This window comes from Balaenoptera acutorostrata, chromosome 13 (genome assembly GCF_949987535.1).
Source record: "Balaenoptera acutorostrata chromosome 13, mBalAcu1.1, whole genome shotgun sequence".
In the NCBI taxonomy this organism is placed as follows: Eukaryota; Metazoa; Chordata; class Mammalia; order Artiodactyla; family Balaenopteridae; genus Balaenoptera; species Balaenoptera acutorostrata.
In genome coordinates this window covers 40,397,731-40,422,520 of record NC_080076.1, presented here as the reverse complement: position 1 = coordinate 40,422,520, position 24,790 = coordinate 40,397,731, and positions in this window count along the sequence as shown.

Genomic DNA, 24,790 nt, shown 5'->3' with positions numbered 1-24,790 from the left:
AGAATAGTATTGCTATGAATGCTTTTGTACATCTTTCCGGGTACACATATGTACCAGTTTCTCTTGAGTATATACCCAGAAATAGAATTTGGGGGTTGTAGGATATATGACTATTTAACTTTATAAGATAATGCCAAATTCTTTTCCAGTGAGGTATAACCAATTTTCTCTCCCCCTGGCAATCCTCTGGATCCATATTGTCTCTAACATTTAATGTCATCTTTCTTAATTTTGCCATTTAAATGGAAATCAGATGCAACTCGTTATGCATTTCCTTGATAGTTCCTCAAATGTTTATTGGCCATATGTGTTTTGCCTTCTGTGAGATGGTTCTTTATGTCTTCTGTCCTTTTCTTTCTATCATCTTGTTTGCTCCTTTCTTACAGACTTATAGTAGTTCTTTGTATATCCTCAGTACTAATCCTTTGTTGGTGGTATGTGTTGCAAATATATTTTTTCGATTTGTAATTTATCTTTTCCTCTATTTTGTGTGTAAGATCACATTTTGTTACCTTCTTTCCCTATTTTGACACCTCCCCCCAGTTAACACTATTAACTGTCCCCAGAACAAAACCAACTTGACATAGTCTTGTGTTATATTTCTTGACGTAGTGGCATTTTGGTTCCCATGATTTCAAGGAACCATCTGTTAAACACATGTTAGTGTCCCAGTGGTGGACAAATATTCCCAAGGAACTTAGTTGAATTTTAATAGGGGGCTTCTGAGCCCTAGGTAGTGACTTGGAAGAAATATTTCTGAGCTGAGTGGCCACCATCCCTCAACCCTTATCTGTCTACACCCACCTCTCCATGGGCAGCTGAAATATGTTTAGGATTCACATATTATAGAACTCTTCTGAAATACAATTCCCCAGGAAGCTTTCATTTTTCTCCAAGTAGTAAAACTCCCACTTCCTGATAGTTACAAAGATAGGTTTTGTTGTCATAATGCTTTCTCTGTGTGCTGCTTTGCAATCAGAGTTTTCACCACTCAGTGGATCCATCACCGAGCAGCACATTACAGCAAACGCGTATCCGTTTGCCTCTATTATTGTCATAATCAAAAGGCGGGGCTACACTGAAATATTTGCTTCGTGCATGCATATCTGTTATCCGAAGGGCCTTTTAACCTAAATGGTGTGCTTTCTGTAATGTCTTCGGTTAATGAATGGGTCTGTGAGGGCCTCAGAGCAGTGCAATGTGGGAAGAACGCTATAATTTCTTTTTAACATGCAGGAATTCTGAATACGAGAAAATGCATGCCAAATTTTATTGCTTCTAAATCTGAATAATTGTATTTCTGGGCTGTGCATCTGGGTAGATAATAAAGCCACAAAACAATTTAATGAAACATATAAAAAATAAAATGACATTACTAAATATTATAATATGAAGAAACTATTTTTTGCATATTGTCACCTAATCTTTCAACCATATAGCAACAAATAATGCAACCATAATTGAAAGTTTTATTATCCATCTGAGTAAATTGAACTCAAATTTACCTTGTTCTTGTTAGTTGGTGGGCAAGCTTATTGGGGTTACTGACAGGATTTCATTTTCATGGTGGATTATTTTTTTCCTTTTCTATGTCATCTAAACTGGTCAGTAAATAGCCCCTGTTGCTTAATTGATTCTGAACCCAGCCTTCAGAAGCCACCCCTCGGCCCTGTGACCCATGCTGGCAGCCAGCCCTGGGTCTGCTGAGTTTCAGAAACTGGCTCCACACCTCATGAGTTTTCCTGTTCCTAGAGCCCCATAGAGTCACCAAGGGCCCAATGTCTTTACTCTCTGCTGCATGCCATGTTCCACTCATATTCCACTCCTGCAGCCCCAGAGGGAGATGTTCCATCTGCTATGGAAGGAATTTGATGGGATTTCTGGAGTGGAGACTGGGAATATGTTGACTAGTGTTGGACTACCAAGAGGATCTTTCATTCCACTTTATAGAAGGCCCACGAGCCACCTCCATGGTGTGGGGTGGGGTGGGGGCCATGCCACCAGAAGAAACCACTGGCACTTCTGATCTTGAGACCCACACATTAGCCCACACTGCTGGAACTGAGGCCCCCGAGTTCTCAGGGCAGGCCGTGGGGCACGGGGGATGCCAAGACTAAGGTAAAGATGACACATCTTTGTGGGAAAATCTCTACTGATTTCAATAGTAATTTTTGGTTATGTTTATTATAAAATATTCAGCCTTTTCCTGGAGCCTCAGTTTGGAGAATCAGTCTACCTAGATTTTTCCCTGCTTCCAAGGCCACTGCAGTGGGCCTCTTGAGATTGTCCAAGCTGTGGAAGGCCGCATGGGAGAGAAGATGCTTCTTCATCAGGGAGACTCTGGGACACCTCATTGCAAGAAAGCCTGGGCTGCAGGCCTCACGACTCTTCTTTCTTACTCCCGGGAAGCCTTTTATCCCCCTTGTCTGCATTAGGGAGAGTGAGTTAGCAGGAGGGACAAGCAAGTGACACTTCCAGAACTGTTCTCCCTTTACAGAGCTCTGGCATGGAGTCTGGGCCCTATTCCATTAGAGTCTTTTTTTTTTTTTCAGGGAACTTGCCCTCCTTTCCTGCCATTCGGTCTAGGTCAGTCCTACTCTAGTCCATCTGGTGTGTTTTAATAACTCCATGCTTCAAGAAGGGCTTGGGGATTTCCATCTCTTTCCTTCTGAAGCCCTGATGTGCTTATGCAGATGTACCCAGACCCTTAGCCTCAACCTCCAGCTGCAGATACAAAAGGGTGAGTTGGGGGAGGAGACCCAGCGTCTCTGGCCTCACTGCTCCTGGATGCCGCTGACCAATCAAAAGTTCCCTACACACAGGCTTCCCTGGTGGCGCAGTGGTTAAGAATCCACCTGCCAAGGCAGGGTACATGGGTTCGAGCCCTGGTCCGGGAGGATCCCACATGCTGCGAAGTAACTAAACCTGTGCGCTGCAGCTACTGAGCCTGCACTCTAGAGCCCGTGAGCCACTGCTACTGAGCTAACATGCCACAACTACTGAGGCCCGTGTGCCTAGAGCTGGTGCTCCACAACAAGAGAAGCCACGGCAGTGAGAAGCCCACGCACTGCAATGAAGAGTAGCCCCCGCTCACCACAACTAGAGAAAGCCTGCATGCAGGAGCGAAGACCCAATGCAGCCAAAAATAAATAAATAAATAAATAAATAAATAAATAAATAAATTCATTAAAAAAAAAAAAGTTCCCTCCACACACGTCCCCTTTCTGGGCAGAGTAAGTCTCTGGGGACACATTGGTTATGCTTTCTTTTTGCACACAAGTCCTCAGTTTCTTGAATTCCTTAGGCTTCAAAGATAGTGAAGTCCCATTAGGATTAAGAAAACCTCATCACCGAAAAATCCCACACCCCATTGACAGCAAGGTCATGGTGATACTTTGGAGCAATTATTTTCAAACAAGACTTCTAAAAAATATGATGCTTGCCATGTGCTAAGTTTTTGACTCATCCTCAGATCCTGTGGAGGGAAATGGGGGTAACCAGGAAGGGGAGATAAAGAAGACTGTTTGCTTTCTCTTGCCCTTTGTGTAATTCTGTATAAAACTTTGAAAACAGGGGTTGGGGCAATTTTTAATTTGCCAAGTAGCTCTTTGGGGGAGAATATATACTCCTCATTGCCCCAGTGGAGGGACATCTACACTCCTGACATCTCCCCAGGCTCCCTTCCATGGGTTGGGGGTTGGAGATGAGAAGCTGGGGGGTGGGGTTGGAAGCTGCTGAGCTTAGGCCTTGCTCTCCCTCTGGTCAGATGCAGCCAGTTTGCAGGATTCCAGCCCATGTGTTCTCCACCATGATGTGCAGGGCAGGGCAAGCCAGAGCTCGTGCAGCTGTGGGGACTCTAATTTAAGGGTGAAGGACTGGCCAGACCAATTGGCCACAGAGCTGAGCTATGTTAATCTTCTGTCAACACTTGGGTTGACTCCTATGGCTCTGAGAGGACAAGGAGGAAAGGCTGATACAATGTGCCTGACATTGTGATGGAGAAGAAAATGATCCCAAACTGAAGTTTGGAAGCAAAGCTTCACAGCAGCATCATTCTTTTAGAAACATTTTTTTCTCAATTGCATTAATTTTTTTTAACTGAGGTAACATGCACATAACATAAAATTTACCATCTTAACCATTCTTAAGTGTACAGTTCAGTAGTATTAAATGTATTCACATTGTTGCGCAACCAACATCCCTAACTCTTTTCATCTTGCAAAATTGAAATTCTGTACCTGTTAAACAATTCCCTATTTCCCCCTTTCTCCATCCCCAGACAATTATCCTTCTGCTTTCTGTCACTATGAGTTTGACTCCTCTAGGTACCTCATATAAGTGGAATCATACAGTATTTGACTTCTTATGACTGGCTTATTTCACTTAGCATTATATCCTCAAGATTCATCCATGTTGTAGCAAGTGTCAGAATTTCTTTTCTTTTTCAGGCTAAATAACATCCCATTGTTTATCCTTTTATTTATCCATTCATCTGTCAAAGAACACTTGGGTTGCCTCTACCTTTTGACTATTGTGAATAATGCTGCTATTTACATGGGTGTACAAATATTTCTTCAAGATCCTGCTTTCAATTCTTTTTGGTATATACTTAGAAGTGGGATTTCTGGATCACATGGTAATTCTATGTTTGATTTTTTGAGGAACTGCCATGATGTTTTCCACAGCAGCTGCACCTTTTTACATTTGCACAGTAGTGCACAAAGATTCCAAATTCTCTATACCCTTGCATCTGTTTTTCTTGGAAGTGACCATTCTAATGGGTGTGAGGTGATAATCTCATTGTGGTTTTGATTTGCATTTCCCTAATGATTAGTGATATTGAACATTTTTTCATGTGCTTGTTTGCCATTTGGATGTTTATTTTAAGAAATGTCTATTCAAGCCCTTTGCCTATTTTTAATCAAGTTTTTTTCCAGTTGTAGGAGTTCTTTATATATTATGGATATTAATCCCTTATCAGATATATGATTTGCAAATATTTTCTCCCATTCTGTGAGTTGCCTTTACACTCAATTGATTATGTCCCTTGATGAACAGTTTCAAATTTTGATATAGTCCAGTTTATTTATTTCTGCTTTTGTTGCCTGTGCTTTTCATAACCATTACCTAATTCAATGTCATTAAGTTTTTCCCTATATTTTCTTCTAATATCTCTTCTGTTTAGGTTTTTGATCCATTTTGGGTTGTTTTTATATGGTGTAAGGTAAGGGTCCAACTTCATTCTTTTGCATGTGGATATCCAGTTTTCCCAGCTCTATTTGTTGAAAAACACTTAATCATATATGTGAGCATTTATTTCTGAGCTCTGTATATGACTACATTGGTATATACATCTGTCTTTATGCCAGTACTGCATTGTTTTGATTACTGTGGCTTTGTAGTAAGTTTTAAAATAAGGAAATATGAGATCTTAAACTTTATTTTTTCTCAAGACTTTTTTGGCCATTCAGCCTCCCTTGAGATTGCATATGAATTTTTGGGTGGATTTGACTATTTCTGCAAAAAAACACGGTTGTAATTTTGATAGGGATTGCATTAAATCTGTAGTTTGCTTTGGGTAATATGATGAACCTCTTAACAACATTAAGTCTTGCAGTTGATGAACATAGGATGTCTTTCCACTTATTTGTGCCTTCTTTAATTTTTTTTCAGGAACACTCTGTAGTTTTCAGTATATGAATCTATCATCTCCTTAGTTAAATTTATTGCTAAGTATTTTATACTTTTTGATGTTATTGTAAAGGGAATTGTTTTCCTTTTTTTAAAAAAAAATATTTATTATTTATTTATGGCTGTGTTGGGTCTTCGTTTCTGTGGGAGGGCTTTCTCCAGTTGCGGAGAGCGGGGGCCACTCTTCATCGCGGTGCGCGGGCCTCTCACTATCGCGGCCTCTCTTGTTGCGGAGCACAGGCTCCAGATGCGCAGGCTCAGCAATTGTGGCTCACGAGCCTAGTTGCCCCGCGGCATGTGGGATCTTCCCAAACCAGGGCTCGAACCCGTGTCCCCTGCATTGGCAGGGAGAGTCTCAACCACTGCGCCACCAGGGAAGGGAAGCTCCTGGAATTGTTTTCTTAATTTGTGTTTTGGGTTGTTCATTGTTCGTGTATAGAAATGCAATTGATTTTAGTGTGTTGATTTTGTATCCTACAACTTTGCAGAATTTGATTATTATCTCAAATTGGCTTTTTTTTTTTTTTTTGGTGTGGAATATTTAGGATTTTCTACATATAAGATCATTTTTAGAAACATTTAAACAAATAGCTTCTAAATCAATCCTCCAAGGGGTTTTCTTATCTCTCACCTACCTTTCTTCCTGGTATCCATTTCTGCCCTCATGGGAGCTTTCTTTGTTTCTAGTCATGTCACTTCTCTGATTAATTAATTTCAGTGACTCCAATGTCTTTCTGGTAACCTCAGGGAAATGCCCCAACTCCTTAGTGGGGCTTAGAAGGCCCTTCAGGATCTGGCCCTGGATCCAGAGACCCTGAACTATTTTAGTTCTTTGAACATGCTTGCTTGCCTAGGGACCTTTGCAGTGTTCCCCCTGCCTGAATGTCTACCATCTCCCTGACCCCTATCTCTGGTTTACTCCATGTGTCAGAAAACCTTTTGACCTGGTATAACTGGGTTAAGAGACCATGGTACATGGCCCCATGGGACTCTGTGCTTTATCCCATGGTATAGCCACACAGTATTTTGGTTGCCTACTTCTGTATGTCTCCCCATCTAGATTGTGATGTTTGCATACAGGGGACTGTGGCTTGCTCCTTAGTGTATCCTCAGTGCCCAGCACAACTACAGACACAGAGAAGGTACTCAGGAAGAACACACAATGTGCAGCTTTGGGGAGGAATGATTCTATTCTATTAGGGAAAGGAGGCAGTGTGGGCTACAAGTGAGGGGAACTTGGGAGGGGGCAGGCTTCCCTTTCTGACCTATTAACGTGGGGGTAATTATAACTACTTCATATAGTCCACACCAAACCAAATTCCATGCAAATAATGTTTATTGAGCATCTACTACAGTCCTCTTCCAGTTGGCACACAAAGATGGACATGGGTATGACAAGGAGCATTATTTACCTGGAAATTGATTAGGGTGAAACATCCTGGGGAAGAATGCAAAGGAATGCAAGGACACAAGACACAGTAAACACAGAATTCAAGAAATGGTGAGGGGGATTAAAGAACAAAGCAAGGTGGAAGAGGTTTGACAGTGTAAAGAGCAGACCATAACCCAGTGTCATGGGGCATAGTGCCTCCAGTGAAGGTTGTGGAGTGCTTGGTGTTCAGACACAAACCACAAAAGAGACAGGAGTCCTGCTCTGTGTTCCAGCGTTAAGGAGGGACCTCGCTGGGGAGAACAGATGGCCCTTTTCATCAGCCCAAACTTTTCAGTCTCTGTCATCACATGGAGTTAGAACCAGAGCCTTGGGAAGGAAAAGGATGTAATTTGATGTGATACTGTGGTTTATTAAGCTGCTGTTTTGTGCTAGGCTTGGTGCTGGCCCTTGAATAGCTGTCTCATTCTTTCCTCTCAATAAGGCCCAAAGGCACCAGCCCCATGTGACAGATGAGCAACTGAAGGTTGTAGACTTGATCCACTTCACAGTGATAGGTACTTCTGGAAAGAGTTAGATTGACCGTATAAAACATTATAAAGATACTTAGGGACTTAATAGCCAGTTTGGGGCTGGAGGCAACTTTTTTTTTTTTTGAAGTATAGTGGAGACAACTTTTAAAAAATGTTTTTTTTGAAACTAGAGAAAACTGTTAACATTATAATTTCAAAGACTCCTGTATCTTTATCACTAATATTTTAAAAAATCAGGTAAAATCTATCTTCTGCTCCCCTGCTGTGTGCACCATGCTCGGTTCAGCAATTCGAGAGCCAGGAGAGAAGAAGCTGAGTCTATGTAGCCTTACAGACCTGATGGTGGATCTATTTTCCCACACGAGTGTCAGCTCTGAAATTGCTGGGGTTTTTGTTTTGTTCACAGCTGTATCCTTAGAGGCAAAAGAGTGCCCAGTACATAATAGATAACAAATACTTGTTGAGTGAATCCATCAATACATGAAACTCACTCACAAGAGACAGTTAAAAACTGCAAAATAACACATAATCCAGGTCTAGGATGTTTTGCCTGAGCATTACACACCAAGAGTCGTCTAAAATGAAAATGCTGGTACCACTGTCGTTACTGGAGAAGGTTAGGGGCTGCCACTTGCTTGTCCTAGACGTGGACCTGGAGCTTGAGTGTTGAAGGGTGGGCAAGTGGCTAGGGATAGGAAGGACAGTTCTGGATGTGGGAGAGGCTTGAGCTAAGCATAGGATGTGGGGAGGATGCTGAGTACAGATGAGCAAACTGGGGCTTCAAGACCCGCTTGGGGAATAAGTGGATTTAAACCCAGGCAGTCTGATTCCAGAGCTCAGTCCATGTTTCTTTGATAAAACTAGATGATGGCTGGGAGGAGGAAGACTGTGAGGATCTATCTCAAAGGCAGGAAGGAGCTGTGAGGTGCGACATCCTCTGATTTACACATATTTCCTTCCTGAGTGGAGAGGTCTTCTCCACTCAGGAAGTGGAGACAATATTTACCTGGACATTTCTAAGTAGGTGGGTATTAATTAGAGAACCAGTTGGGAATTCCTAGGTGAAAAGTAATGCACAAAGAGCATTTCTGTACCAGCCAGTGGTGAAAAATAAAGGGCATTTCAAAGAATATTTTCATACAACTTGATTTTTACAGAGAGGATTCAGACAGACTGCTTTTGCAGACTTAAATAATCCCAGGATAAAAGGTACTATATAAATGCAAAGTATTATTATTATTATCCAGTGGTAGAAAAGAAGGACATTTCAAAGAATGTTTCAGTAGAATACAATTTGTTTTGCACAGAGAGTTCAAGGGAAAAAGCTTTATTTTATAGACTTAAATAATATTGTTATGGAGCTACAGTAAAATAAATAATACAGATATGATGTTAAGATAAATAATACAGTTAGGAGGCTTAAATAAATAATGGTGGAGAGAAAAGAGAAATTAAGAGTCCTGAGAGAAGGTGGGGGGAGATGCAATTTTGAATTAAAAGTGGTAGAGAATTAAGGTCCAAAAGTCCTAAAATATTCAAGATGTTTCCACACTGATCAAAAAGATGGCATTGGACAGTTCACAATTAGGGAGTTGATCTGACAGTGTTTTTATTTTTTTGTGATACTCTTTTCCCATTGTTTGAATGAGTGCAGTATCAAAACTTGTGGCTGAAAAGTTAAAAATAATTATATTCACCATTTTGTGGCATTTACACAAAATGACATCCCACCCCTTCTTCCCTAATCCTTGTTCCTTAGTCCTCTATTTCTTTGTCCACTTATGGAAAAAATGACCTCATTTTCTACAAAATTCAGAGCTGCTTCCTTTAAAAAGCCCTGTCTCATCCTGTACCCCTGAGGGCATGCCCACCTTCCTCCTCAGTGGATGTGGGTCTTGTCTGCATTTTGCAGTTCTGATGTTTTTTTAGGGTCTGGATTCCCATCCTTTTATAGGGACAGGGTTGCAAGATTCCTTGCAGAAAAACTGAACCTCTTCTTCAGCCATAAGCTTGAGCTGGGAGACTTTTTAGACCTGAGATCTGAGGAGAATGAGATGCTTGCTCTCACGAAGGAGGAGGGGAGGAGTTCCCATTAGTGCAATGGCTGGTTCTGAGCTTGAGACGAGGACCACCGGCATGAGGTTCCTGCAGGTGGGAGAGTTGGAGCCAGAAGGGGAACAGAGGCCAGAGAGCTGAAGGCAAGGTGAGTGTGGGATTATCCCAAGGAGAGTGTGGGATTCTGAATTCTCCAGACTGTGGGAAGAAGGAATTACTGCAAGGTGAAAAGGCCAGAAAAGGCTCAGACCTATGCTTGGAGGACAGAGAGATTCCCAAGTGGCCATGCCCTTGAAGTCTGGGGCAGTTCTGTCCTGGGAGGGTGGAGAGGTCTGGGTTGGAGGTGTAGGATTTTAGCATGGACTAAAATCCATGGGTGCATTCCACTTCCAAGCCAAAGGCTGGCAAACTGGGCCATCCCTGTATTGAAGAGACATTTTCAACTCTTGGGACAAGAGAAATTCTTGCTCAGAAGCATCAATTCCCTACTGGGGACGCTCGCTGGAGCGTTATTTTCTCATACTCCATCCAGATGTACTTAAACGCCCAGGTGCCACTGTGTTTGCAGAGAGCAGCATAAAGGAAGCCTCATTTTCCAGAAGATGAGGTGGAGTCCCATTGCTCTGAATGTCTCTGTCCTTCAAAGCCTAGTGTTAGGTCACAGCCTCCTTTAGCCTGACCTTGTCTCCCTCCAGCCCAGATTCTGCAGCCTGGTTGGATAAGTCTCATGTTGTCACTTCTCATATACTTACTTTCTTTTTCTCTTTTCTCACTCAGTAACTAGACGATGGACTCCTATATTCTCTTGTCTCTTCCAGCTCATCTTGCTCAGGTGTAAGGCATTCGGTATTTGTTCAGTGGAGAATTATGGATTTGAAGAGAGGCAGGAAGCTGTGGCTAGCTCTGGAGTTGGGGAGGAATGGGAGGGGGATGGAGCAGGCCTCAACCCCAAGCCTCCTGTCCTCAGGATGTGGTAATGCCCCTTTGAGTTTCCTCCTTGGCTCTTGAAGTTACAGGTCAAGTTGGACAATCCCACAGCGAGAGAGTTAGGAAAAGCCTCAGGAGGCATTGTTTCCCTGGGAGTAAGGAGTTGGATGTGATGTTATGTAACTTTGAGGGGAAAGAAAAACACAACAAACAAAATAGAAAGGAAGGGAAAATATAAATAAAAAAGAGTGCAAAGTTTTATTGTCAACTGCTGCTGTCACCTCCTGGAACTCCAGTCGTATCTAAGAAATATGTGACATACTAATAGGAAGTAATTTACCCAAGGATGTTCTTGCGCCTTGAATTGCCTTCCCTGCTCAGCTGTGGGAACTTTGCGAGTGTATATGCATGAGAGCTGGCACGGTGCTTCAGAAACTTCCCAATTTGTGCACAATGTGACTTTTATAAGTCCATTAAACTCATCTTGGGGAAAAGCGCTCTGGAAAACAGTGACCCATGGGATCTCAAGGAGCCCATGAAGGCAGACAAAAATGGCAAAATGATGACCAAACCTTCTTGGCTAAAGTGACTTTATGGAGACTGCTGTTTCTTTGCTCACCCTCCCGCCCACCCATGATTTCTTCCTCTTCCTCTGCCCTTGAGGTTCTGCTGTGGCTGGGCAGGCCTTCATCTGTACTGTCTTTGATCCAGAGGGCACTGTCATTTTTTCTTGCTGTGGTTGGGTGGGACCTGAGGTTAGGACCCAGGTACATGGGGCTTACCTCTCAGCCTGGAAAACAGGTCAGAGCTGTTGTGACCTCAGGGAGCTGGTAGTGAAGCTCTGACGATACCCCTCGCAGGCTGTGCCCGCAGATGGGAATGAAGGCATTTAACCAGCCCGCGGATCCTCAGTGCTTGCGGAGGAAGGTTTAGAGAGAAGAAAGGTATAGGGAAGGAGGATGGAGAGAGCAGGGTGGATCTTAGAGACGGTAAGAGAGTGGAAAGAGAGAGAGAGAGGGGTGAATAAGAGAGGCGTATAGTGGATGCAGAAAAGGAGGACAAGGAGGAGAGAAAAGGATCAGGAGACTGTCCTGCTTTTGTCTTTCTCCTGAAATGCCTTCATATGCTTGTTCGGTAAACATAGGCAGGGCCACGATCAGAATATGATCAGAATATAGAAGCCACGAAGAAATGAATAGCACTAAACACAAGAGAGCTGCCCGCCAGGGTGGGCGTGGCCACAGGGAGAGCAGGTAGCACTGTTGAGGTCTCCCTGCATGTTCTTTCACCTCCTGCCTCCTGCTCCAGTCGTGGCGTCTCGGGTCCCACCACTGTCTGCCTCGAACAGGGCATGAGCAGTCCGCCGTTGCTGGAGGATCCGTAAGGCGTCCTTCTAGCTGCTGGGGGCAGCGGAAGGCCGCCCCGCTTCTGGCGTGTTTGGGAGATGAGCTGAGATAAGAAGCCAGGGGATGGGTGGTGTGGGGGCTGGGAGGGGGTGGGGCGGGCGAAGAGCCATTGGGAAGGGGGGACCCGAGGGTGTTCACTGGGTATGGGTGACTAGGCGGGGATAGGGAGGGGAAGGAAGTAGGGAGCCTTTAATTTGGACTCCGGCCTGTATATCTCTCTCTGTGTCCCAGCTTGGGAAAAAAGAAATGAGTCCTTTATCAATTTTTAATAAATTGAAATGACAAATAATCCATTTAATAAATTATTAACTGAGAAAATTACTGAAAACTGAAATATCAAACAATCGTAAGCAAATGCTCGAAGCATCGTGTTTATTAATAACAAATCCTGCCTCAGGAGAGTGCTGATGCTGTGGTTCGGACGTGGCCTCTGTCCTCACACCCACTCCTGCCCAGCGTGTGAGGGGCTGGGTGCTGGGGCATCTGCAGGGAGGGGACACGCACAAGTGGAGCAGCTGCTGTAGCCTTGGAGCCCACAGATTGACAGCCCAGACAGCTCTTGAGGAGGTGGTACCTGTATGTGGCACTTTGATGGACACCAGGACGAAGTCCCCAGTTTCTGCCATCATGGTCTTGGAAAGCAGCCAGAAACAATTCCATCTCTGGGGTTTAGTTCTTTAAATCGAAAACTACATATTCAGAAAAAATTGTGTGTGTGTGTGTGTGTGTGTGTGTATGCACGTGCATGAAATTTTGTATATATAAAGGATGACGTCAACCCACAATCTGCCTGGTGTTATGATCCGCTGAGCTGGCTGTCCTACAGCAGCCTGACCGCCCACGACAGAGGTCTGGGACACTTCATGGTGGCAGAGGGCCCGGCCTCCGGGCCTTGGCTGAAGAGGGCTCCAGCACTGTGCTAGGAGGGGGCACTGGTGGCAATTTTGGGAGTCCTTTCACAAAGTGCCCTTTGGTGCTCCTGAAAGTCCTTTGGATATCATGGAATCCAGGCCATCATTCACTCTGAGAAACGGAGGTTCAGAGAGGTGGGACTAGCTTGCAATGTCAGGACTAGTGAGGGAGAGGCGCGCCAACTAGGGCCTGGATTCCTGGGCAAAGGCCCTTTGTATTAGGGCTCCAGATCTTCAGGCCGGTTCTAAGCTGCTGGTCCCTGAGAAGCCTCCCTCTCACCCCATCGCTTCCTCTCTGCCCTCTCGGGACTCCTGCTTCCACACGGAGTCACACAGGTCTGTCCAGGGCAGCTGGCTCAGGAGGCATCACTGCAAGGCTGGCCGTGGTCTTCCTTGCGTTGCCCTGGCCTCTGGTCAGAGGCTACAGGCATCATCTCCTCCTAAGCACTGGATGTTTCCAGAAGCATAACCAAGCCTGCCCACCTGCCTCTGCTCTCCCAAGGCTAGGGTAACCTGGAAACATGGTTTCTTCATTATAGCCCTGCCTTGGGACTAGGGGCCAGGCAGGTGACCTCCTTGTGTCCTAGTTCCTTTATCTGTAAAATGGGGATAATAATAAACAGGGTAATTTGATGACTGGGATTGAAACAGTCCCATTATAAAAATACAATGCAGCAGTTCGGGATGACAGGCTGTAGGCTAGAAGATGGTGCTGCAATGGGTATTTTTAGGAAGGAGGGAAGGGAGGGAAGGATGGGTGGTTTATAAATGTTTGTTGCATTAAGAAATGTGCTAGTTTGAATTGTGCAGAACAGAGTATCATTTGTTTCTAGAAAAATTCACTGCTATGGAAATGAATTAGTTTACATTGAATATGTGATGGTTCACAGAAAGGAATATTAACCCAATTTGCATTTCTTTGAACTGAAATAAATTATTGCCGTGTTTGCATTAGTTGGGTCAACTGGATGTGATCGGGCAGACCCACAGTAGGGAGGGCTGGCCCTGGGCTCAGAGGGTTGCCATAGGATTGATGAATGCAGATCAGCAAGCACCCTTCACATCCGGGCTTATTAACCTTTTGCGGGGGGGACTGTGGACCCCTTTTGGGGTCTGATGAAAGCAACTGGCAGACCTGCCGCACACAATTGTGTACGGACCTCAGCACTCTCTGAGTCCTTTAGCCTGTCATGGTCCAAGGAAACCAGTGTCTATTGTCTTGGTGTCTCAAGCCCAGACCATAACCTAGGTTGGTTAGAACGCAATTTCTGAGACCTCTCCCATCTGTGGAAATAAAACAGGACTTTGACCCTGAAGAGGGGGACAGCCAAAGACAAGCTTATATATGTACTAAGAGCTGGGGACGTGGACATTTCTGACCTATATAAGACAGTCCCAGATAGGAGAAGGAGCTGACTATGCCACCTGCAACCCTGTCAATCACCAGCATTGGTTTGGTGGGCCTGGCTGGCAAGCCTTGGCCCCCTCTACCCTCACTTCTCCATGCCCATGTCTGCTTCAATTGCATGCTGAACCAAATAAAGAATGCCCTGCCCAAGGGCAAGGAGGTGCCAGTGTCTGGGTTCCTCCATATCTGGCCCTGGCCTGCCCCCAGAAGTTCCCTATCAGAGTTGAAGGGCAGCATTGGCACAGAGCCAGCCAGCCCAAAGGTCTGTGCAAGCTCTTTAACACCTGACAAATGGGGCATGGAACAGTGAGGGGTAATTTGTGGACTCTGAAAGCATATGTGGACAGTGGTGCCTATTGCAGATGGACATTGAAGGTAAAGGTAAATCCAGAAGAAATGGAAACTACGAGTATTCAGAGACACGTGCCTGGAATTTACTGTCATCTGTCAGACCAGAACAGCTTAAGCGACCCAAAGCCTGTAATATGGGGGGAGAGAGATCATGGGACGGAAGAGAATGGAGAAAATCATCTTACCTTTCCCCCAACAGAGGGTGGCAAAGCTAGCTCATTAGCAACCAGTGGCCAGAGAGCCTTATTTAATGAGTCCCCTACCTGAACTCCCTTTTATTGGAAAGAAACAACTATAGGACAATAAGATGATAAGCAAGAATTTAATTTAAAAAATAACTTGAGGGTAAAAGTCCTCTGTATCACCTATGCTGCAGGTGGCATAGCCAGCTCCTTCTCCTGCTTAAAACCCATCGATAGTGCTTTTGTGATGTCAGGAAAAAGCCCGAGCCCCTTAACTCAGTATACAACTCACCCACCCTACTTGACTAGTGGTACTGAATTTCCTAAATGTTTCACGCCCTCTAATACCTCCAAACTTTTATTTCTGCTGGGGACATCCTCTCCCGCTTCTCATGGATGTCATGCCCTCAAGGCAGTTTTCTCTGGCCCCTGGACCAGGTTTGGGCGTCTGGGATAATACTCATTGCTTTATATCATCAGCAGTAGGAGAGGCTGATGGAGACCAGCTAGCCAGTGGACTCTTCAGGGCAGAGCAACGACTGATTCTCTGTTGGGTCCTGTGGCCCGCCAGACATGTGGGAGGAAGTTGGTAAATGCATCTTGAATGTGTACATCCCTAAGGTAACGACTCAATAAAGAAAGGACTTCAGTCTCAGTGTCCTGCATTTCACCCAACTGATTTCCTCTAGAATGTCAAATATGGCTTGTATTTACTAAGCCTCTCTCATCTGTAAAGTGGCAATAATACTGTCTACCTGATGATTTTTGTGAGGAAGAAATGAGTTAATTCACATAAAAAGCAGTGTGCCTGACATTCAGTAAGTGCTCAGTGAATGCTTGGTATCATAGCTCTCCATACATAAGTTGAGAGACACCAAACCCAGTGCTGTCCTGGAAACGAGAAACTTCAGTTAGACCCACCATTAACAACTAGTTGGTGGAAATGCTTTAGAAAGTGACCTCTGGGAAAAAGTAGCACTCAGACCTGAGACCAGGAATCAGACTTTGGGGGACCATCAGGACCCACAGAGGCGGCCAGTGTTGCCAGATTGTCGCCACCAATGGTGGTCAGGTGGGGATGGAGGAAACTCCCAGTGGAGCCTGTGCCAGTCCCTGGCTAGGTTTTACTTAAGTCAGGGGAAGGAATTCATGCTGGGTAAATGAGGTAATGAATGTGCAAGTGCTTTGCAAACTGCAAAGTGCTATACAAATGTGAAACATTATTACACTCATTTATTTCTCTTCTTTGTGCTCCTAGGGTTTCCTAATAAGAGCTCGTTTTGAAAGTTCTAGGCTGGCTTCCGGTTAACTAAAGGGAAAGGGTGTGTGCAGTATGGTAGGTAGGGGGACCTGTGTACCCCAGGGGTAGCAGAGGTCTGGGCTAGGAAAGGGGGGACTTGCTGGCAATAGGAACTAGGAGATGAAAAGGCTAAACATTGCGTGGTGATTAATCCCTCCCACCTGGACCATTTCCCAGGGCCAGGGCCATCCTGGTGCTGCTCAAATCATTCTAGAGAAACAGAACGGCCTGTGCTGAGAAGGGTGAGAGCAAAACCTAGGGCCCCAGTGGCTGTGAATAAGTGTGGAATGTCATGGACAATGTCCCTAATTCCTGCCTCATGGTTTGCCCAGGCCACCACAAACCATGTCCAGCTGCCTTGTGCAAAGGACACAGACTGGTCTGGAAGAGGGAAGAACTCTGACCCCTAACACCCTAATACCAGGCTCATTTGCTTCATTCTGTGCCCAGCCTGCTCCTGTGCCTCCTTCCCCACCTCACAGCCATGGTAACCAGGCAACCGCAGGCACTTGTGATGGTTTACATCTCTGCTTCAGCAAGGTACAGCCAACCCGGACAGAGGAGCCAAGGCACCAGGCCCATTTCCCAGGCAATTATTCATGAGTTTATGGTTAAACTCAACTTGTCCTTTGTTATACTTTGCCAGGGGCCGAGTAGCCCCACCTAGAGAGAGTCACGTGAAATCTCAGCCTCTTACATCCCACTAGGGTATGAGAATGAAACCCTGGATGATTGCATGGATAATCATCAGGATAATGTCTGTGATTCTTCATGAGATCTCTGTCTCCTTAAACTCTTGGGAGCTGTGTACACCATTGACTTCCCAAAGTGCTAAGCTGGAAGTAGCAGGTATCTCTTAAGCTATGAAGCTTAAGCATGAAGCAAGGATTGTGTCCCCATATCTGCTTGTTCACTGCTCCATACCCAGCACCTAGCACAGTTCCTGATAGAATGGGGTTAAATATGTTTGTTCACATAGTGAATAAATTAGTGAATATGAGTGGACCATCCCAAGGCAAATTTTAAAGGTCTCAGTAAGACAGTGTTTAAATAGATTTTTGCCCAAATGTCAACTGATTTTCACATGATTAACCATATACATCATTTCCTCAAACAAATGGGTGTGATTTGGAGAAGGCATTGAAGATGCAAAAGACAGTGTAGGTGGTTGAAGAATTCCATAAACCTAGGACAGGGGCAGGGAGTGATCATGGCATGCTCAGTGGACGGTGAAAACTAGAGGAGTCAGATGTTAAACTTGCACTATTTGAGTCACTCGTTTTGTTCAAGACTTTCTGAATTCTTAGAAAACTACATTCATTCTTTCCCACTCCCCCCTTCCCCCTACCAAAAGACATTTAAAAACTGCACTTAGAATTGAAGGTGGGGAAGGCCATGAGTCACTGTCTGGCCCTGCTGTTCTCAATTTTCAGAGTGTATCAAAATCATCTGTGAAATTTTAGGAACCATAACTCTCCAGGCTCCATTACAGACCTATTCCATCAAGCCTTCTAAAAGTAGAGCCTGAGGGGTAAGTTGCAAAAACTTCATGGATGATATTGATGCCCTGAAAACAACTAGCATAGTTGTTCATTTCATCCAATTCATTGAGTACTTCTACAACATAAAACGCATTGCTAAAAAAACAAAACAAACAAACAAAAAAACAACGCATTGCTTATTTATACGACACTTCCTAGTTTCTGGGGTTTCTTAAAGTGTGTCCCCAAAGTGGCTTCCACATCCCACGTGCCCTCTGATCAGGGTAGATAGCAGAGGGACACTTAAATCATCCACAAAGAGCAGCATGACCATTTGCTCTTGCTTTCTTAGGTTGGTCATACCGCTGAGAGCGTGGGCACAGCACAGGTGAGTTTGGATGGAGGTGGAAGGAGAGATCGAGCCCAGGGCTTTGGCAGCCCAGGGGCTGCCCAGAATAGGACACCTGTGGCAGTTCTTCAGAAGTGTCAGAGGCAGTATACTCCAGGCCTCATTGATTCACTCATTTATGTTTCCTTCATTCATCAGTTGTTTATCGAGTGCCTACTACACACCAGATGCTGCACACACCACAGTGTGTGAGATGGCAATTCTCTGCCTAATGGAACTGATGGTTGGGGTGGAGTGCCATGGGGAGAGAGAGATAATAAGTCAACAAATGAATAACATTTATACAGATTTTAGTAAGAATGACAGTCAACAAAGAAAGCCTCAAACTGCTTTTCACACTGTTTTGACTCCACCCAACCCTATATGAGTTGGTGGCTGTGGCCACCTGTGTCCCATGACGTACTGGCCTGTTATACCTCGTTCCTGCCCAGCTCTGCATCCTCCTCCATCTCCCTGACTTTCTCTGCATAATTTACATTTTAACATTTGGTGATGCTAAATATTTTACAGATAAGGCAGCTGAGGTCTGAAGAGCGCACGGCCAGTGAGTGGGGTGATGGGCTTGGCTTTGGGCTTTGAACCCCACCTTGTCCTTCTCCTTCAAGCCTCTACCCACCTTGGCCTCTCTTCAGACCCAGAGCAAGTTGCCTCAGTTCCTTCTCCTTCTTTTTAATTTTCTTTGGTACAAAAGACTTCAATTAACTTTTCTCGGTAGAACGACTGTATTAGGCAAAAGTTTGTGTGGGATCCAATAAAAAGTCAGAGGATACTGAGCCTGCATCAGGCAAAGCCTGCAGCGTGATAAGTTATTATGTGTAAATGTTACAACTTTATTTTGAGGAGAATACATGTGTACTATCAAGCTGTTTTATGGATACACAGCATGATTGATTACAGCATGCGGATCTGTGGCAACAAGATAAACTCAGATAGAATAATCTGTGGGTAGTTAGGCCTCAGCAATTTGTTATCAAAAGACAACTCTAGAAATGATAATTCCTCTCATTTCAGCAATTTCTCGATGCCACTGACTTCTGATGCTGGGGTGCGGGTCCTCTTCTCGCTTGTGTCTTTTTCCAGTTGTTCAACAATGAGCCATGGAAAGTTGTGTTCGCCATCAAAGCCATAACCGCAGCTGGGACTTGGCCCAAAGTGGGCAGGTGTTAGGGTAGGGGACCTGGGGCTGCTGCCCTAAAACAGCCTCTGTTTATCAGCTAACAAACAAGCAAACATAAAAAAATGGCCGTGATTTGTTCAGCACATAAAACAGTTTGGGTAAAAATGGATTACATTAAGTAGCAGACGATTTTGCAGATCAGCCCCAAGCAACTTGTTGCTAAAAAATAACTGGATGGAATTTGTCAGCAGCTTTTCAAATAACCATTCGTGAAACAAAGAGTTGCTTGAATGAATTAAATCAAGCTCAAGCCCCCAGCTCTTCCTTGAGGCCATTGTTGACTCCGTGGGTGATTCGGTGACCTTCTTTGGGCTCCTCTAGGGTCTGGGACCACTTTTTTGATAATGAGTCACCCATGTGCATTCCCTTGGATTCCTGTCCTTATTTATGACTTCTCTTTATTTGTTGCACACTTTTCATGATTATGGAGAGGTGCCATGGCCCACTGGAAGGGAATTCTAGATCTGGAGGGCAAAGTCCAGCGTTGGCATCCTCCTCTGCCTCCCATGGGTTCCATGACCCTGGGCAAGGCACTTCCCCTGAGCCACAGCCCCATCATCTGAAAAGCAGAAACAATGACATCAGTCCTACCCATCTTGCAGGGTTGTGAGGAGCAAACAGGCAAATAAAATATTTGAAGGCACTTTCTAAACCATGCATTTCTAGGCAAGAAATACTTATGAAGCCAATGAGACCACTTCATGTGTTTTTGATGCAAATACGGTCACTTCTGTTTTTATTTTCCTGATCAATCATCTAAGACTTCAACTTCTCTTATCATCAGGAAGTCCAGTTCCTTATTTCTTATCCCTGACCATGCACATTCTCCCAAAAGCAGGGAGAGAAAAAATTGAAAGCTCCGTCTGACCATGACACACCTACTTGGGGGGTGGTGTCTTTGCTGCATTCTGGTCTACAAGGCCTGTGTTGTCTGTGGGCCCTTCCCTGGTACCCTCCTGATGCCCTTGTGGGTCCAGATCCCTGTACCCACAGCCATTTCTGGGGTTTCCTATACTTGGATCCTCACTCTCACATGCTGAGCCACTGTTTCCCCAAATTGCTTCTCCAGAGGGACTGGGTCCTGAGGCATTTCCAGTTTCCACACGTTCTGTGCCAAAATCACCTTGTCCCCATGAAACCCCATAAGCTCTAGGACTGATTCTGGGTCACCAGTTTGCATCTCCCTTCCCTGTTGGGAGATGTCCTTTTGGGTCCCAGCCATCATTTCTTGCCAGAGGTTAGCATCCTGAGTAAGAGCAAGGACTCTGGAGATCAACCTGCATCAGACCAAACTCCAGCCTCACCATTTCCTAGAGTGGGATTTTGGGAGAATTACTTAGCATCTCTGAACCACAGTGCTATCATCTGTAAAGCAGAAATAAAATGGTACCATCTCATAGGGTTGTTTTGAAAATTAAATGAGATAATAGATGTAAAGCTCTTACAAGTGTCTGGCATGAAGTAAGAACTATAGATGTGTTATTAGCTGTTATCTATTATGACAGATCATGGTCACAGAGATCCACATATACAGGTTTCCCTAATCTAAAGCTGTGCTGCAGGGATTAGGATGTGGGCTGTGTCTGCCTCAAAAGGCTCCTGGACTCCTGATACAACTAATACAACTTAGTCCATGCCCTTTGCCTCCGTGACACTAGCCAAGAGTTAGATCTGCTAAGTTGAACAAAAAGGGGCAGAGGAAAAGTTTTATCAGTTAATTTTTGCTCTGTAAGAAATCATTACAAAAATGAAGGGGTTTAAAATGACAACTTTGTATTTAGTTCAATGTTTGTCTGTTCTGGGTTGGTTCAGCTTATCTCTGCTGGATTTTCTCAGGTGTCTCTAGTCATCTGGTGGGTTGGCTGGTGGCTTGATGAGCTGGGATGCTCTCACTCACATGTCTGGCAGTTGGCAGGCTATTGGCCAGGAATTAGCTGCCTGTTGGTTGGGGTGCCTTGTTTCTTCTCCTTGCGGGCTTTCAACTTCCAGCAGGCCAGCTGGGGCTTCTTCACAGGGTTGTCTCAGGGTTCAAAAGGTGGCAAGATAAGAAGCTTACAAGACCTTTCGAAGCCTAGGCTTGGAAGTCACACATTCTCTTGGTCAAATCCAACTCCTGATGGAAGATGCTTGGCTGCTAAGAGTTTGAGGTTATTTGCAGTTAATCACAAGAGTAAACCCTTTGCTCAGGGCAGTGGGCTCTTTCTTAGTCTCCATTTGCATTCTAAGAGGGCTGGTGATTCCACCTTTACTGAGAGGACTCTCTCTCTCTCTGCTTTAATTTTAATTAATTACATACCCACTCTGTGCCAGGTACATTGGCTATAGAAAGATCAGGTGGTCACAGAGTTCTTAGAGAGAAGAAGGAAGGAAGGCTAGAAGTGCTTTGCTAGTGTCTGGAGAGCTTTAGCCTGGCCTAAGGGAAGTAGAAAGGCCTCCTTGAGAATGCAAAGTTAAGGCTGAGTCTTGAAGGATGTCAGGAGATAGCCGTGTCTGGGGGTGGGAGGGGATTAGAATGTAAGGATCAAAATGAAGTTATAAAAAAAGATCACCCAGTCTTGCTCCCTTAGTTACAAGAGAGAACGGTGAGGCCTGGATACTCCCAGTTGCACCCACATTTAGGGGAAGAGCAGGGACCCAGGCTTCCTGGCTGGTCTGTCTTGATTTGTGCCCAGAATTAGGTCAAGAAAAACATTTCAGTTAGGGCTGCCTTGGAAAGTCCATCACAGACTCAGTCATGTTTCCTTTTCAGTCTCTGATTCCACCCTCCCTTTGGAGGAACTCCACATTCCCTCCACTCCTGGCTTTCATATCCTCTATATCTGGAAAAGCAAAGATCTGCTCTAGCACTGGCTGGTGAGGAACCCAGACAGATGTCTCCACTCACACCTGGCTGTGTGACCTGTAGACCTGTGTGGCCAGTGAGGCACCTCCATGAAACGGACAATGCCGAGGGACGAACCCCAGCCTCCAAACTGCATGCAACATGTCAGAAGACGCAACCACACAGTTTCATCAGGTATTGGTTTTTTTTGGAAAAAGGTACAAGAGGCCATGAATCTATCATTAGGTTTCTGGAACACTCAGTTCCTGCCTGAATTAGAAACATGCTTCATGGCAGAGTGTTGGCTCTCCTTCTGGCCTTAATTCCCAGCTGAGGACCTGGGCTGTCCCCAGTCAGACAGAAGTCAACCATGATCTCCACCCTGGGCCATTGTGTAGCACTTTTCTCTACAGCTTTCAAAGTATCCTCAAGTCCTTCATCTCATGGGATTCTCATGGGATTCTATGCAGAAGCTAGATAGAAAAATCCTCATTGAATAGATGAAGAAATAGAGGCTCAGAGGGCCTAGGAAACTTGTTTGAAGCCTCCGATTAGTGAGAGCTTAGAAGGCCAGGCTTTGAGCCTTCAAGAGTAGATCTTTCATGGAGAAATACAAAGCAAACAACCTCTGGCTTGGCATCAGACCACATCCTCAGGGTCCCCTGCACCCTGTACATGTCTTGCCAAACCTAGTCAGCCCAGGTGTCAGTACATTCTTGAGCCCTCCTCTTTGATTTCACTTCCCTGCACATGGCCTTGTCTGACTGTAACATCCATGTGATGCTTCCAGCCCCACACGGCCAGAGCAGGTTGTCAGTGGGAAGCAGAGTATAGAAGACTTATTGCATGGCACAGACACTACGACTTCTACCCAACTAGAGGCCAGTCTCTGGTGGGCAGGCAAGGAATCCTGGAGTCATGCCTTATTTAGCCATATCAACGCACACAGATTGCCCAGCTGTTAGACATGGAGGAAGGACCGTGGGGAGCTCCTAGGGTGAGGAGGCCTGGCTTAGAATATCTGACAAGGAGATGGTGACTAGACTCCCTTTGTGTTGTTGAGAGCAGAACTAGGGCAAACTGCTGAGAGTGTCGGGAAGCAAATTTTAATCCACTGGGAGGAAGAACTTTCTGCCCCTTTAGAGCTGTCCAGAAAGAGATTTTGTCTTAAGTGATCGCTTATCTGTCTGTCATTCAGGGGAGTTGCCAGTCCCATTCTGAAGAGCAAGAACTGACAGAAGAGTCTTTTTCAGTCAAACTAAAGCCCATCAATTTTTCTTTATTAAGCCCAACCATTGGTCCTAATTTTAGATTCTGGAGTGGCATCAAATACAGCTAATCACTCTTGCACATTTTACAAGAGGGGCTTGTAAATGAGTTTCTAATTGGTGGAATTTCAGGCATGGTTATGAAGTGCATTGAAGAATTTCAGGCCAGTGGGGAGATATTTTGGGGCAGTGTGGTCTTCTCAGAGCCCTTAAATCATGCCGCAAAGCTGACGAGCTACCATCCAGGGTTGGATGAATGTATGAGAAATTCATTTAATTTTTAATTATTAAAGATTCTTTTGGTGGGGACATAGTGGCATCAGTAGGGCTTTAGAAGTTTTCTTGGAGTCTTGGACGAATGTCCCTTGCCCTTTAGACTCAGATTGTGAAGTTGAGGTTCCCACTTTAGGAAATGGTTCTGCTGGATGGGGCAGGGGTATGAGGGGGCTTGCACATGATCCCTGCATTTGGTCCACTTGCTTGGGGATCTTTGTGGAAAGAATGAGTATAAGCAGTGCTGACGGCACCCTCAGGCTGGGCCTGAGAGGAACTCTACCCCTTCATCAGGCCCCTGGTACTGGCCACGGAGGGTCATTATTGGAAGCGTCCTAGCCTCTGCCTTCATGATCACTGTGAGCTGAGAGCAACATTCAGTAGCACTGAGAGGTATATGAGCTTCCTGCTCGAAGACATAAGCCTCAGGTGCCACTACCAGAAAATGTTTAGGGTCTCTTCCTCCCCTTTCTGTATCACTTCCCTTCTTCTACCTTCTTCTGTGTGCACATTGGGTCCCAAGTATTGCAGAAGCAAAAATATAGTTCTTTAGCTATTACGGAGGTTCTAGTGGCTTACTCTGTGCAGCCCGTATGCCTAGCCCGGGGAGGGTGGCACAGTCAGTATCCTACATATTTCCTGTTCTCCCCATCTTCCTTGTTTATTTAAACAGCCAGTATTGCTCCTTCTTTTAGATGACAGCTAGGAAACACAGCCTGGTTCTCTATGCATGCATCCATGCATCCATGCATGCATGCATGCCTGCATCCATCCATCCTCTCATCCATCCATGCATGCCTTTCTTTGACATGCACTTACAGGACTTTGATATAGAGTCAGACACTGTTAGGCACTAGGGACACACTCAGAGTAAAATGAGGTCCTTGCATGACTAGTTGAGAGATAGGCCTGCAAACACACACACTAGGTACAATGAGACAGTGGCTGCAATGGAGGTTTACACAAAGGGCAGTAGGACCCAGGAGAGGCCTGGCTGCTTTGGGGAGTCAGGGAAGGTGTGAAAAGAGCCTCTATAATCCAGTCAGCATTTTCCAGACAGACAAGTGGACAGGGAGCTCTCTGTGCAGGGTCCAGAGTTAAGAGGCAGCATGTCATTTAAAAAGAGGTTCCAAGAGGGCAGGGTCTGCATCTGCTTTTGCTCCCCATTATACATCTGCTCATAGTGGACTCTTGCCTTTTCTAGAAT